Genomic DNA, 17,183 nt, shown 5'->3' with positions numbered 1-17,183 from the left:
TGGTGAAGAAGAGATGAGTAGATGTACACTGGTTATTTAGGTCAAATTAAATTACAGACTGAGGCAGAAGTAACAACATTTATAACATTTGTTCATGTGCCAAAATATACAGAAAGAAAAACAAGCATTTAATTGATATATGCCAAATAAGTCATTTAAATGTCTTTGGATGGCAAACACATTCAGTCTCACATAAACTACCTTTATACTTCGTTACTGCTTCTACGTACCAAAAAGAAATTTTGGAATTATGAGAAATTATCTTCTAACCCTGATGAAACCAATCTCTTGAGGTGCTGGAGATGTAAGAGGCATACTCAGGACATGGCAACAAGGAAAGCTTTCACACACCAATCTTTGGTCCTCACGGTAGAATAGAACCACCAGTTCATCTGCCAGATGAACAGCACAGTAGGGCACAAGCAATAAAGATTTTGAGTGTATTGAAGGCAAGTACTGATACAAATGCTGACAAACTTGGCTAGGAGTGTTGCTCTACCAGATTTTCCACTCAGAAATTTTATAAAACAGCCTAATCAGGCTCATGGAAGTCAGCAGCTGCCTTGGCTGCAGCAACCAAGAGATAGTGGAGCTTAAGATTCTAAGGGAAGTGAGAAAGGCAAGTAACAGAGCAAAGAAAACCCCCTGGATTATAGGAAAATGCTCTTCAGCTTATTCAAGGATCTGCTTGGCTTGATCTCATGAGGGATGGTCATGAATGACAAAGGTGCCCAAGAGAGCTGGTTGATCTTCAAGAACAAATGATAATGAAGCTCAAAACCAAAATGGAAGCTTCCAGAAGGTGGAACCTGAGACAAGTCACCCAGGAGGACGACAGAAGCCCTTTAATGAGACAAACAGTGCTAAATGTACATTTTACCATCTTATAACTGGTGTAAGAGTTCAAAAACTCCAAACAGGAGCCACCTGATCTAGAAACAGTGCAATCAGTCAACAGAATCCTTTGTCTGAGATACATCTTTTATTTAAACTGAATAAAGCCCAAGAGGAAATTAATGATAAATGGTGTCATTTTCCTTATTTTCCTTTCATTATCCCTGTCAGCATTTTGAACATAATTTTTGGGGATTTTTTTGCAATACTGGAGTTCACAAAGCACCATATCCCAGCACCCAAACTCACAGAAGACAGGACTCAGAACTAGTCTTCTGCTTTGAGTTTTTAAACTTTCATTTCAAACTTGATTTCAAGCAGATTGTTAACTGAAGAGGTATCGCAAGATCCATGTCACAACTTACATAAAAAAGTGCATGCCCATTCTGCATTACGCTCCTAATCTCTACTTCAGTTGAAGGGTGAGGAAGAAAAACACACCCACAAAAACCCCTGATAGCTACGACTGACAGTTTCTCTGAGATGATACTACAAAGATGAAAAACCGAGCAGCTGTGAACATATTAAAAGCTGGATATCACAAAGAAAGAAGTTCACAGCATGGTCCTTACCAGTAGACAGAGATACAGAAGGTCAATATGAAAACTCCTGGTAATGCTGATTTTTCTGTATCAGAACCGAAGAAGCAAGCTGCCAATTGCTTGGCTTCAGATCAATCTGTCAGCCAGTGATAGGTGAATGGATAGTAAAATCATCATCACTCATCTGAGCACAGAGAAGATCCCTCAATTTCCTTATACAATAGGGTGCTGGGCTAAGCACCCTTATCCCTTCATTTTATCCCTGGTTAACTTCATTCGGATCCAGTGCTCATTAACACTCTTTGAGTTTGTTAAAAAGGGCTGCAGTCACAGATTCATTTCAGAAAAATATACCCTTTTGTAAAAATATCATCCACTCATTTAACTTCAATGCAGCTCAGGAAGGTTACAAGACTATCTCCCGTGACTTCTCTAGCCACCAAGCAGAGAAAGCAGGAGGAGGCCTGGAACAGCTGAAATGAAGGGTAGACATGGAGGACTCATTAAGCCAGACAGAATTTATCAGCATGTATGAAAATAGAGCATTATCATATAGCTTAGTGATGAAGGCACTCCCATGGATTCCAATCCTTCAGACAAAACACGAGGGAGTAGAATTAATATATCCATCTCCCAAATGACTCCTTGAATACTTCATTAAATCTTACATCTCAACTATTGCAAATTCCATTTCTAGGTACTCACAGTTGCAGCTTACAATATTGTTACCAGTGAGGTACTCACGTGCCACATGCTGTTCCATATCGCTCCCTTTACGTGCCTAGCCCTCATTCATCAGCAGATGAAGGTATGCTTCGGGGCACACCGTCCCACCAACTACCTTCTCATTTGGAATGGAATTTACTACCTTTCAGCTTTCAAGCTGACAGACATCCATTCAGATGATGGATGTCCTGTCAAGAGTCAGGCCAGCTAAGCTCCTTCCAAAACAGGGACAACAGTACATTCCCACTTATTCTGAGTCTTAAATAAGGATATATACATATGCCTCACCCCCCAAAAAAATAATACTTTAAAAAGGCAGAAATTCTTCACCAGAAAAAATATTAAACTTTCTAAAAGCATATATATATATAAAAAAGGAAAAACCTTTAAAAAGCCTGAGAGCTTCTTGATTGCACTATAAGATTTGTCAAATCTTACAAACTTTATTAATCTCAATTTGAAGCTATTTTCCAACAAACAACTAATGCCTGCTTTACATCTGTTACCCTTGCCTAATGAAAGCTTGTCCCAAAAACCCCAGTGAAGTCTGGGAATTCTGTAGATATTGAAATATGCTACCTTCAACACTTAACTATATTTTTCCATGAAAAGTCACGTGAAGGCAGTAGTTACAGACCAAAAAGCTGTCTGTAAGCCAAACGTCTCTCTTCTGTATCACCAAAGGCAAATCTCTTTTTGTAAAGGAAACCAAGATGTTCAACACTGGTCTGGCTCCAATAACAATAACGGTATTTTCAGAGAATTCACATACAACACTCTTAATTTTATTCTGCAGCCAGCAGATACGTGACCGAGATGTTAGTTTTGTACAAGATAAGGTGTTTTCTCTCTACTGACAGCGGGTGCAGAGGTAATTCATTGGAACATGAGAAAAAAGCTGTATGCTTCTACTCCACTCTTGCTATGCGCTAAAGGTCAAACCTGGCTAGACATACAGACTGCCAGAGGGGGGGACAACTGGGTTTTCATGTTATCACTGTGCTGCTCAGACAGGTGTGAGACCCAGTTATCACTGCAGCATTAAAAGCACTATTAATCTGAAAACATAACAACAAAAGAAGAAAATCCAATCAGCATCAGATGAAAAAGAGGACAACAGGTTGCAGAAAAAAAATATAATAGGAGCAAAAAAGACTGTACAGTACATTTTTAAATGGGATATAAATGCAAGTGGAATATTCTGGGTATAGTAACAAAGAGGTAACCAATGCAAGTTGCTAAGGAATTGGTTATTTCTTGTGGCATATGAAAAAAAAACAATCAACCAGAATAGGGAGACTTTCGTGAAAACTGTTATGCTTAAATAACCTGTGACTTAGCAAGGCTCAGTACTGTGACAGTAGAAACAATTTTAAAGGTTGAAGGAGATGGGAAAGAGGAAAGTCAAAGAAGCTGCAAAGTGCTTCCATTTCTCCACATGCAAGACTTCAGATGGCCTTACATCCTATTTGGGGCATTACACTTAAAGAGAGATGTAACTTAACAGAAGAGAAACTGGAAAAAAGCAAGAATTACTAGAGGTCACAAAAAAGTTAGAAGAGAATGAAGACAAAATTAGGGAACACATGCTGGTAGGTTGCAAAAACTTAACAGGTTTTGTCAAAATATAGTATGTAATGAATAAGAGGAAACCAAAAAGGGTTAAATTGCAAAAGAAATACAAGTTACATATTAGAAAGGCTCTTGAACATTAACGACTGTTGAACAGTTGCCTAAGAAGAATACAGAATCATCATCATGGGGTTTTGAGGTCTGGTTTTTGGTTTTGTTGGGTTTTGGATTTGGGTTTCGGGGTTTTTTTTTTTTTAGCCAAGATGGACTAGAAGATAAGAACCACAGATGTGTACAATGGAACTACAGAGGAAAACAGTAATGCATTAGAAAGTTCTAATGAGGGATTTCAGCAGGGTCTCATTTACTCAACATGAAATCACACAGAACAAAACACCTGGATATAATACATATTAAATTCTTTGAGTCAGAACCCTACAAGGGTTTTATGAGTTTTGTGAGGGTTTGGGGTTTTTTCCTAATTTCAAAGAGTCCTGGCATGAGGCATATGAGAGTGACCATAACATACTTAGATTTAATATTCCAGAGAAAAGGAAAAGGCAAAAAAAAAAAAAAAAAAATTATAGTAATATTTAGCTTTAGAAGACAAAGTACAAAAAAGGAAGTGGTCTATCAAAGCAAAAGTAAAAAGGGCAGATAAAAGGATAAAATAATGGATTATGGACAGCATGAAGACTAATGCTGAAGGCATACTAGAGACTAAAAGTAAATGAATACTACAGACCAAAATGAATCCAACGGACTAAATGTGTCAGGCACGATTATTCAGATTAAAGGTGTTATTAGAGGTAATGTCATCTTTCAGAAGTAAAAATCCTGACTAAATACAACTGAATGAAACACAGCATAAATATAGAAAGTTAAATGTATTCACATAAAAGGGCAAGACAAAAGTTGATTTTGAGGAGGATCTTACTAACAACAATTACTGAAGCTAATTCTAAACACATCAGAAGCAGAGATCTTTCCAGTAGAAAAAAAAACCACAAAAAAACCACAAAACAACCCATGCTCAAATGGTTACAGCAGTATCAGAAGATGACATTTGAATAACAAAGTATTTGCATTCTAAATATAAGATTTTCCTATTCAACAACTTTCCCCTCCCCCCTTCTTTTTAAAAAAGAATAAACTTTAGGAATCTTCTTTAAATTGAAACATCAGTAAAAAGAGTTTTCAAGCAAACTGCCATGAGAGATGATCTTCACTAGAGCTCCCAAAAAAGAATTCCAATGCATCATGTCCAAATCCTTCAGCATGCAATGTATCACTTAAATAGGTCTCATTACAAAAATAATGGAGGGTTGCAATTACAACAGAAACCTTTAACATGTGCCAAAGGCTGATGTTGGGAATTACAGTGCAATGGAGCATCTAACATTTGTAATGGACAACCTCACACAAGTGTAATAAAGAACCGTATTCTTCCACAACTGAACAGATGTGGCACACTGGGCAAGAGCCTTTGCAGGGAAAAGCCATGACTGACAGAAATGCTAGACTTTTCTGAAGGATTTAAAGGAGCATGGATACCAAACTAACTGAAAGAGTGTACTTAAAAGTCTTGTTTTATCTGTTGATATTTTCTTTACACAAGAATAGAGTAACTACTTTATTTCCTACTACCAAACTGTGAAATTGCCCAAGAAAATCTTACAAATATTCCAGGAACTGTTATAATCTTTCATAAAAGAGGCAGTAATAATCTTTTCCTGCTTTATGTAGAGATTCACTTGAACCTGGCTTTTTGCTTCTGTTTTAACTTAGCTTTAATAACAGGAGAATGCAGCATTTCCTTATGCAGTAGCATGGCATTACATAGCTTACTTTAAACAAGTTTCTGAATTAATGACTTATTGTATAAATATTATTAAACATACTAAGCTATCTTATAAACAGAAATGTTGCTGATAGTAATCTAATTATTCATTAATAAATATAATCAGATAAATATTATCTCTGCTTCTGTAAGTACAACATAGGCATCAAAACGTACTTTAAATATGATATACATTATTAAATGTTGAAACTGGAGAAAAGGCTCAGTCATCCTGTGATGACTGCTACACAATATAATTTACAGTCTGAAAAGAACAAAGATGGTGTGTATTTACAGAATGATAGGGGGATTGTTAGTTGCCATTACTTAAGGAACACAAATTTTTACTTCAGGCCAATTAAATATGCAAAGTACACAGCTGTTCTCACCAAACATACAAACCACTATACAGCAATTAACACCCAACTGAACAAAACAAAGCAGACAAGTCTGGTTTTCAAAGATAAATGCTTTAAATTAAATACATAAATAAATAAAATGCAGTTCTGAAAAACATTTCTGAACTCTCCAGAGATGATGCCTGTTCCATGATCCAGCAGGAGGAAATGGAGAATCTCTGCCACCAGGAGCACAGCTTAATTTGAGGAACAGACACTGGAGTAGCTGAACACAGGGAGTAAGCAGGCCAAACATCTGAGGTAGGATCTACTCAATTGGAACTGGGGTTTAGTGTTAATAGCTAAATAGAATAAAATATTTTTAAGAGTCAGTATATTGTGGGACAGCAACTAGAGCTAATAAAAACAAACATGCCTTTTTTAATTACTGAGCCAACAGAAAGGTGCATGCCGCATGAGTTGAGAGCTGTCTGCAAATGTTTAAAGACAGCTACACCAAAGTGGTACAAGCTAATGAAGGAGTAACAAAGCGCAGCAACTGTCTGCAGCAAGGAACAAACTTCTACAGTCAAATATCAGCTATGGACAAAGTAGATGCTGGACCAGGCATACTGCCTGCTTCCTTTCTCTTACAGTCTATGGCAAATGGAAATGCTTGGAATACTGTCTTATCCTCTACTAGAGATGTCCATCCTTATAATATCAAGTAAGTGCCTAGAAGACATCTAGCACTTTTCAGAGTGTCACACGTTGCTATTCCCTACATCCACTGTCTCCTGTTCTCTTCCATTATTCTTTCTTCTCCCATTTCAGTTACCCTTCTGGTAGGTTCTCAGGTTGCATTTACACATGATCATCACCGTTATCAAAAGGATGAGTCAATCTCATCTAGAAGGAGCAGTCTGCCTCCTTCAGCGCTGATTTAAGGGCATGTCTCATCATTGAGGAGTCAGCGTAGTCACTATCCGGAGTCCCCGTGTAACATCATCTTCAAAGCATCTAAGATGCTTTTGGGTGGCATGGTTTAGTGTGAGTGTCCCTGCCCACGGCGGGGCAGGGGGGGATTGGAACTAGATGATCTTAAGGTCCTTTCCAACCCTAACTATTCTATGATTCTATGACTAAGATATACTTCAGGTTCTGCCATTTGTTGTGAATAATGGAACTGTCAACCTCAAGGTAATGCTTATAAAATCAGTAGGTAAACCATTCTCTATAGCAAGACCAAGGTTTAGCTCTCACAGCAAGATGAAGTTAAAATGGTCACAAGTCTGTAGCAGCAATTCGTTGTATAAAACTCGTATCTTTGATTTGCAATGAAAATTAAGAGAAATAGAAGAATGTGGAAAGGAAGCAAGAGTAAACTTCTGTCTAGGTTAAAATTTGAGTATTTCCAGATTCAGTAAACATAGTAATAAGCATCACTATTACAACATCAAAACATACTAAGGTAACATAAAAATGGGATTAAAAAAAGGTTTTACAAGATCAGAAGGTTGATCTGCCATAATCAGGACTTTGTGCTTAACAGTGAGGAGAAGCATTAGAAAATCTAATGCAGGCTGCAACACAGAAATTAACTAGTTTACGTAAGAGTATCTTCATCAGGTAGTGCTATGTATAAAGCATGATACTACAGAAAATAAAAGACACCAAAAAACCCCCCACATTAGTTACTTAGACAATCATTCGTTGTTTAGGCTCTAGCCTTTCTTTCCCCAGGTCAGTGAGTGATACAGGTTAGTAACATGTTACGTAAACAATTTTGTCTTATTGATATAAAACTGGTTGTCCTTTAAATTCAACAATTCTTTTTTTCTTGCATTATAAAAAAGGGTATTTAGCTAAACTGCTTATTATTCTGAATACCTGGCTTTCTTATTCATCTCCTCTTTATATTGAATACCTTCAATCATCCTGCATTCAAAAAATCTTTCTTAGAGCATCTCTGAGAAAGGGTGATCAGAATAGGATCTTGAGAGTAGAATGGCCACACACAAAAACCTGAGATCAAATTCACTAAGAATTGTATTGCCAGCACATGGAATTAAGACTGGAACTGCCTTAATTAAGTAAGATTAACTTACAGGAGCTTGCAATGTGTCCAGTGATGTGCCTAGTAATGGGAAAAGTCTAACAATAATAATATTGGATGTCAAGAAGCCACATAACTTTGCAAATACAACTTTAAAAAAAGGTCTAAACACGTCGTTTGATATTTTGGCAGCTACACTTCAAAATGGATAGTCATTTAACCATACCATCAATGAGCCATGTAGGTATGGGGTGTGAGAAAATCTGTTAAATGAGATGTCCAAATAGGTTGTTTACCTAGCAAGAACACCTAATGCACAACATATATACTCAAACCACAAAAAAAGAAAAGATTGCAGCATGTTGGTTCTTAAGTCCACAAATTCCTATTTCATCTTATCCAAGACAGAAATGTAATATAAAACTGAGAGGGTAATAAGAAGCAGCTCTGGTATAAAAAGTGTTTTCAGAGACTGTAGTATCAGAAAAACCGAAAGGAACAGATTAACCCAAATAAAAATAATAATTCAGACACATGAGGGAGCTGTATTTTTATCAGAAAGAGAAGTAGTCCAGCCTGAAAAAATATTATTAAAGGAGCATATGTAAAAAAGGGTTAAAAAAAAAAGAAGAAAAAAGGCAGAGGAAAAATGTGTACAATTAGATGTTGCAGAACAAAGATTCACTCTGCATCCTTTTTAGCTTCTACTCACATATATCCACACCCTCAAGGCATTATCACTCCTATGTATTTTGCAAGACATCAGAAGAAAGTGAAACACTTAAAAAAGCAAGGAGCCTATAACATCTTCCTACCTAGACAGGCAGAACAGAATGACAAATTTAACACTGATGTTAGTGGTGGCGCTTTCATTCCACACAACAGTGGAGAGCCCCCACTCCCCACAGCTGTCAGGGCAGAACCCATGAAGAACTTCTAAAAATCTCACACATGCAACCACACAAACCGTATCTCATTATCCAGATGTGCTGGCCCAAAACCAAATACTTTATTCCTTTCGAAGGATGGGTGCATAGTTTAAGTGCTCCTCTTAAACAGCCTATTTCTATAAAATACTTCCGCTTTACACTGGTAGCAACAGCTAATGAGACCTAACATGTAAGTACACTAAAGACCAGGTGGTCCCAATAGTCATTAGTTGATCAAATTCTCCTTTCAAAAGCTAATTTTGAACACAATAATTGTGTTTCATTGCTTACACATACAAAATAAATTGTTAATTTAGGGTTCACACTTTTATAAATGGCTTTACATGCAAACTATTTTAAGTCCATAAATGTTTAATATCGTTTATTTACCAAGGTTGTGACAAGACCAGGAGAAGAATTAGTGAGGATCTAACTTTCCATTTCAGATTGGAAGTTTCCACCGCACCAGAAAGGCTTTCCAGAAAGGTTTTTGCTTTTGTTTTCTCTTGTGTTTGGGGATGTGTCAAATTTGTTAGGAAAACCAAAATTTACTCTGAGGAAACACAGTGAAAGGGTAGATACAGCAGTAAAAATACACAGAAATTCAACCAAGTATTAGGAGAAAAACAGAGCTAGAGAAAATGGCACCACCAGCTACAAGTGCTGCGTGCCACTCGGACATGGCTTTTGCTTCTAGTGTCAAAGCATACTCCAAAGCCTTTATCAGTTTGAACACTAAGAAGCTTTATCCACTCTGTCCTTTTATACTGTTATATATACTGAAACCAGGAAGATATTTTACAGCATTTAGTTACTGATACAATTTCTCCAGTACTTTTTAAATTGTGGAAACCAATTTCTTATAAATTACATTAAGTTAAGCTACTTTGTCTTAATACGGTTTTGTCTTACAAATAATTGTGTAATCTTCTCTTACTGACAACAACAAAAGTATGCACTGATGATATTAAAGCTGTTCTGCAAAAGTATACCCACTTTATTATTCCCTGTTCCTGTTACAGCTAGTCAACTCTTTGTATGGAAAACATGCTTTGCTGAAGAAAGAATGGTGCAACCATCCTTCAGACAAGATTCAAGTGTGATGGAACAGCCGGAATTAAGAAATTATGATGAGCTGAAAACATCTGAGAGTAAATAGGCCATCTGTTGCTGTATCTCCCCACCATCTGAAGTTCCAAATGAAATCACAGATTTTTATTGTGCATTTAGCGAGGATCATTAATCCTCAGCATTCTATTTTTCATACAAATGTCTCAGCTGTATTTTCCTGAGAAGCAGTTTGAAATAATTTTTATATGTTATTCTTTATATATCAAAGGTCTAAAACCATTACTACATCTGCAGTGGATATGTCTGCGAAAGGCAACCCAACCATGTGTTATTAATATATATTACAGGTAAATTTCAAAAGTCAAATATTTTTATTGCAGAAAAATATCTGTGTTTATAATCTCAATTCCCAAAACTAAAATTAAACATGCTGGAACGCCTGCAATTTTGAATGTTAATTTTCAGGGTGATTTGGTATTCTGTGGTGTTGGGTATTGGTTTCGTAAACAAATATATATATATATATATATATATCAATCAGAAGCACTTATTATTTTTCTTCTTTATTTCACTTCCTAATCCAAAGTATTAATCACTATCTAAATTTTACATGCATCCGTACATATACATCACCACACACGCACACACATACACACCACCTTACTTTCAGGTAACTGGCTCTTTCTCCAAGAAATCACTGTCATTTTTAAGCTGATTTTGAAAAGGCAAATCATGAAAACGTGAAAAATAAATATTCTCATTTTTCCCTATTATCATTATTGGAACCAATAGAACATTATTTCAGGTTTGTTCCACAGTAGATTCCTCTCAGCTACTCCTCATGTCATGTGGTTTACTTGTCTCAGGTAATAACTGTGCTGCAAATACTTTCTCTAGATAAAGATGTAGCATGTTCCATCCTGTCTCTCTTAATGTAGAACTATATGCAATGGAAAGTCATGAATGATATTTTATCATAAATAGGATATGAGGTATAAGCCAAGCCACTGGATTCAGTTTCCTTTCTGAAAAACAGTTAGCATTACTTCTTCAAAAAGAAGTAAAAATAGTTTATACTGAGCTTGTTCTCCAGAATTCTCTCTCAGTCTGGACTGTAATGCATCTCAGGGATCCAAATTAAACATCAGACCTTCAATACATTAAAATTTGTGTTCAGATGTAGTTTGTAAGAGGAGGTGTTGGAAACCTAATCATCATTATTATTTATAATCAGGAAGAATAACTAAATAAAACAGAAGCATTTGAAGTACATGAAATACTTGATAGTATCAAGGTTTTCACTAAAAGATGAGCTCTTCTTATGCCATAAAACTAGCTAAATCGTATTTTCCTTGCACTAGAAATCTCCACCCATGATGCACAAGCAATGGATTGAAGAGTGTTACTCTTACAGATGTAACAAGTAACCTAGGAAAAGTTTTCTCCTTTGAAGCAGCATCACGTTAGTCAGATGCCTACTATAAAGTGAAATACAGTGCCTGCCAAAATTGAATACTATTGCACTACAGGTATCTTTCATGACCAAGAGGCTTCACAGAAGCATTACATACCTTGCAGGAGATATTGTTCTGATTTTTTTGCTCTACCCTGAGGAATGTATAGATCCTGTAGAATACATATTCACATTATTTTTATTTTTATTTTTGTGTGTGTGTATATATATATCTCAATCACTGTTTTATTCCTTATGTTTCAAATACATTTATTAAATGACTCATACTAGAGTGAATGCTGATGAACTTTCATAGAGAATTCAGTTATTCATATGAAGATTTGCTATGCTGGAATCATTCTTGTCTGCCTTACAATTTCTCAAATGCACGACAGAAAAGTCTGTCTTTGTTTCTTTTTATCTTTTCAGAACTTCACTCTCTTCTTTTAAATACCCTATGACAATATATCCTCTACCGTGTTATTTTGCTTAAAGTACTACCTTCTACCTTTCATTGAATTTGGTATTGACTTTTTATTTTAAACACAATTCATCATTATTAAGAACTGTCTTTATCAATTTCTCAGCAGAGACTACTTTCTGTTTCCTGCAGACAGATTAATTGCTATGGAAAGCGGTAACAAGCTTAGTGTTGAGAAGTTTTTTTCTTATAGGCCATACTTCATTTGAAATCGAAAACAGTTTTAAAAGATGCATACGCTTATACTTCATTCATCCACCACTATTGACTGAGCGCAGATTTACCTGATTTTGCATTATGTCAATATACTTCCTGATTAAAAAAATAAACACAATTAAGTCAGTTTGTAGCAACACAAAAGCAAACTCTTTTTTCATTTAGCAGATTTTACTCTAATTCTTATGAGAGGACCATACTAAAGGAAGCATAAGATGAAGAAATTCTGGAAAAAAAATGAAAAAGCAAAGCACACGAATAATGCACATCATAAATTATTTAAAATTAACATAAAGAACACTTTCTACACGCAGATTAAAACATAAAAGCAGTTATACTGGATCAAACCAAAATCCAACATGCCTTCTATGATTGCATGATTCTTCTCCAGCAGCAGCCAAAAGTGAATGCCTAATGAAGAGTACAAAAAGAAAGGATGCCTCCAAGCGTTTGCAACTCAGCAATTAAAAGCCAGACATCATTTCTGTGCAATTCTCAAGGAATTTGTTTTTCATGAACATCGTCCAATCTTTCTTTGAACCTACTTAAGCTCTCATCATCCATAACTTCCTGGAGCAACCATTCTGTGAAGAATCACCTTTTTTTCCACTTGTTTTCAATCTACCTTTTCAATTTGGACTAAATGGCTGTCAGACTAGATGATCATTATAGGTCCTTTCCAACTTAAATATTCTATATTCTGCCTCTTACTCATTTAAATTTTACCTCCCACCTTTTGTACCTCTAAAAACCACTGCAAATGATGGGCCTCAAAGGAATATTAATGTTCAAGATATATTTTGTTAAGTAATAATACACAATAAAAACATAAATTACATCAGTTATGATTGGTACTGACAACGGTAGAGGTGACATCCTCAAAACCAATGCACTCATATCAAGAGTTGTGTAACACTTTCAGATAAGAGAAACACAAACCGTACTTAGAGGTAAGCCATGAACACATGGAAGTTTTTTTTAAACACTGAAATCTCCACAATTTGCTGTCTCCTTACATTCATTAAATACTCGTTTTCATCACCTATCCTAAATCAGAAATCCTATGGTACAGCAGCCAACCCTTACACAGCTTCACTAGGGCTCAAAGTGCAACTTCATTGCTCTCAAAATGCCCACAACAAATTGGACATAAGCATCTGAAGATAACCATCACGTACTCTTATCCATGAAAATATTTAATTCTGGGTTGGGCCTTTCATACAGACCAGATGCCTTTTTTTGTATATTCACCCATGTATTTTTATTTCACTAGACTCTGAAGGTTGCCTCCTGCCCAAGCATAAAGGCCAAACAAGCACAATCTAGATATTAATTCACCCTTGTGACAACGTGCTACTCAAGTGTGCAGGTACAGTAGCCATTAAGGACCCAAATTTCATTTAACAGATAATATAACCATAATCATATTAAAATTCATAGGACTACATGCTTAAGGTAACCTGCAGTGAGTAACAAGGAGGTCTACCCAAGCTGAGCCATCCAGGCAACGTGCAGCAGACACACCAGGCTGGTAACTTCTGTCTGTGGACTTTGTCAGGATTCAAACAAGCTGGTATCTCTCACTAGAGCTGAGCATGCAAAACCAGCTGAGACACCTGTGTATTTTGCATTAGTGCCTTTAGTCACAGACTTTCCATTACAACACACAGAGAGCCTCTACCCCATGAGAGCAATCTAATCCAATGTGCCATAAGTCAGGCTTATTCAGTGTCTAGAGAGCTTAAACTGTTGTTCCAATCTAATTTCATGTTTCAATCTAGAGATACTAGAATCAAAATAGTTACTTAATGTTAATAATACAGAAAACAACCTATGATGCACTTAAGGACACCAGATATTGACATATTTAGAGGTGTGAAGAGAAGAAAGATTAATAACTGTACCTTGTGGCCCCAGTTATCTTCTTGTTTAGTCTTGTGCTCTGTTTCACAAAGCCTTGTTGTTGAGGGCCGTTCCCTCAACAGGGAAAAACATAGGGTAGCCTGATACACCCTGGTGTCCTCCCACAGTCCCTCTGCTGACGGCAGAGCAGAAAATTTGTATCTTCTTAGGCATTAAGCCTGATAACAGCAATGCTTCTTAGCTCTCCTAGTACAATTAACTAAGAAAATACTTACAATAGCACACCAGTTCAGAGGCTATTAAAAACCACTTATCTTCTATTTAGGTTTCATGTATATATATATATACACATATATATATACAAACACCTGTATTTATTTATAGATATTTAATTTTAAAAATAGCTACAGAAAATACATAGGAAAAAGTGCAATTGAGAAATTAAATATTTAAGATGATCTGGAAATTGGTGGGGGGAGGGGGGGGAAGGGAAATAATGTAGAAAAACTTCAGTGAGCTAATATCCCCAAACAACATTCCATAGTACTTCTTGTGAAATACCAAAAAAAAGATGACAGCTACTTATATATCTTCAAGAGGAATATATATAAAAACTAACTCTCTTCAAATAGATTTAAAACTAATCTCTTCAAAAAAAACCACCCAAATTTTACTGAAAATGTCATCTCTCAATTCATGCAAGAGTTCCATTTATGAAGCTACTCAAAAGCTGCGAACAAGTTAAGCACTGCTAATAAATTTTCATCTTTTCTGCACTTTGGACACATGCAAGGCCAGCAAATCAAATGTTAGACAGGCAGGCAAAATGGTTCTTAATGCATAAAAGAAATACTTCAATACCACTGAAAATGGTTCAAGGCTAAAAAGTTACTATTTTCTTTCAGTATCAAGAGAATACAAACATCCTTTAGCCTGCACGGAATTTTAATCCAGGATACCTTCATACACAGAAAACCCATGACACTATTAAGTCATGGGTGCTCACTTCATTTAATAGAAATATGAGCCTAACTACTAAGAACAAAGAAAAAAATCAAAATAAAAAAGAAAACAACAACTTTTCCTCAAGGGAAATTTTTGCTATAAAATTACCCAGTGGGGCTTACTCACGCTGCAGCTATGGACTTCAGCTTCAGTATCTTTTACAATTTTCTTCTATTCTAGGTTCAGAAAGATGCATACATCACGCTTTTTGGCTTCTTTCATTTCGAAACACCTGCTTGCAACATCTAAATGCATTACAAACCGCAGGTATTCAAATTACAGATAACTTTAGCCAAAACGCAAACGAGTTAACAAAGTGGTCTTACCAGGATCTGCAACTGGTGAAATACATCATTTGATTAATGTGAGGTTTTTAAAAATCAAACATCAGTATTTGAAAAGCTGTACTTTAAAACAACATTTTTCAGCTTCCTTGCTGTAGAATTCTTGCCTGAATCAAACTAACTATAAAAGCTAGATTTGCCTCTATTCTCACTTACAAACAAACAAATAAAACCAGGATTTAAGCTAACACTTGACAGTCCCTTCAACTGTAGTTTCTTCATCACTTTAACACAAAATAAACCAGCACCGCTGTCAAAAGAATTGATCCTGTCTCCTCTGTACAAGCCCCAGCCACACATGCACACTCCCTTATACTAGCATGAGTCTTCATTCATTCACAACATGAACTGAATTGGGAAATTGATCCACACTCAATTAGTCAAGAAGGAAAAAACTTTCCTAGGGAGATGCATTCAGAATTGCCTTCATGCTTCCTGATTTATCTCCCCAGTTCTCCTAACAGAAGTGAAAATAAGGCAAAGCCACACCTCAGGACCTTTCACAACACAACACTGGCCATGCTGCTACAAGGTACTAAGAGACAGACCTGCCTGAGACAAAATGCTTCATATTTGTTATTCGTAACAGAGGCAAAGCTATCAAACTTTGGGATCATCCATTTGGAAAACCACTTCTGTGGAAACTGTTCCAAGTATCTTACTGGCAACACATCTGGCTGAACTGACTGAGGATATCACTTGGGGGGGGTCAATGTTATAAAAACACTCATTCATATAGTATCAACTACATCTGCATAAATCAGCCCCTGGTGTTAGAAGATGGTTTTGGAACATCTGGGCTGTTTAGATACATGGTGTTATATAATTGGCCCTTAATATACATTCTGCTTGTGTCCCAGTACTCCAAACTCAATTTGATCCTGTAAAACCAGTAGGACTGCCCTGGTAACTTATCACAGGATAGGATATCACATAATACAGGCTAGAAGTAGCCATGAAACAGGCACAGACAAAGCATATTCATAAAGCCAGCAAGCCTCTAAAATGTACAGGAAGACCCCCACTCGCTGGAAAGCAAGCCCTAGCAGTACTTAAAACCCAAATGACTTCAAATAGACTTCAAGGATTTCACCATGGTTTGGGGAGTCTGCCAATCTACCACAAGCCTAGGAAGTTGGGCAACTTTACAGCAAGTTGTGAAGAGGTTGATACTGTTCTGCATGATGGAGTTCAAGAGCCAGCCTTCACAGAATTACAAACATAAACAATGCTGCTGTATCTGTAAGGGAATCATAGAATCATAAAATGGTTCAGGTTGGAAGGGACCTTAAAGGTTCCAACCTCTCTGCCACTGTCAGGGACACCTTCCACTGGACTATCTGAATTGGCAAACTATGGAAAGTCCAAAACAGCAGGACTGGCAACAGTCCTGGTTCTCACAAACTAAAGGTTGTTAAAACTTTAGTTTTTGCCTTAAAGTCTCTTCTCCATCTTGAGAACAGAGTTCATAAATGAAGATATTTACCCTGTTTCCTTGTAGCTATATCAAAGTTGGTATGGAAGAAGATTAATTTTCTTGAATACCACCCTTTAAAAAGAACAATATTTGAAGCACCAGCTTCTTCAGAAACATCAGTTACATAACAGCCAGCACAGTCCACATGACACATACAAGGTTTATTTTTAATGGAAGATATATCATTACTTACAAAATACTACCAGTAAAAAAATTCCTATGGAGGTTGCTAAAGAACAATGGAGAAGGTTTTGTTTACCACCAAAAAAACACAACTCAATTTGAAAAGTAACTCACCTAAAATCACACCTTGTAATTTCCCTAAGTACATTTTGTGTTCTCTGCAATTTGGCTGCTACCTGTACTGTACCATTGT

The 17,183-nt window shown here is 36.3% G+C and overlaps 1 protein-coding gene across 4 annotated transcripts in view; it reads right to left on the bottom strand.

The window, feature by feature from the left end:
- CWF19L2 (CWF19 like cell cycle control factor 2) overlaps window positions 1-17,183 on the bottom strand; it is a 73,024-nt gene that overhangs the window by 30,005 nt on the left and 25,836 nt on the right. The gene's annotated exons all lie outside the window — the stretch shown is intronic.

Source organism: Psittacula echo (genome assembly GCF_963264785.1).
Source record: "Psittacula echo genome assembly, chromosome: 3".
Lineage (NCBI taxonomy): Eukaryota > Metazoa > Chordata > Aves > Psittaciformes > Psittacidae > Psittacula > Psittacula echo.
Note: the sequence above shows the minus strand (reverse complement) of the source record. Positions and strands in the feature narration are given on the sequence as shown.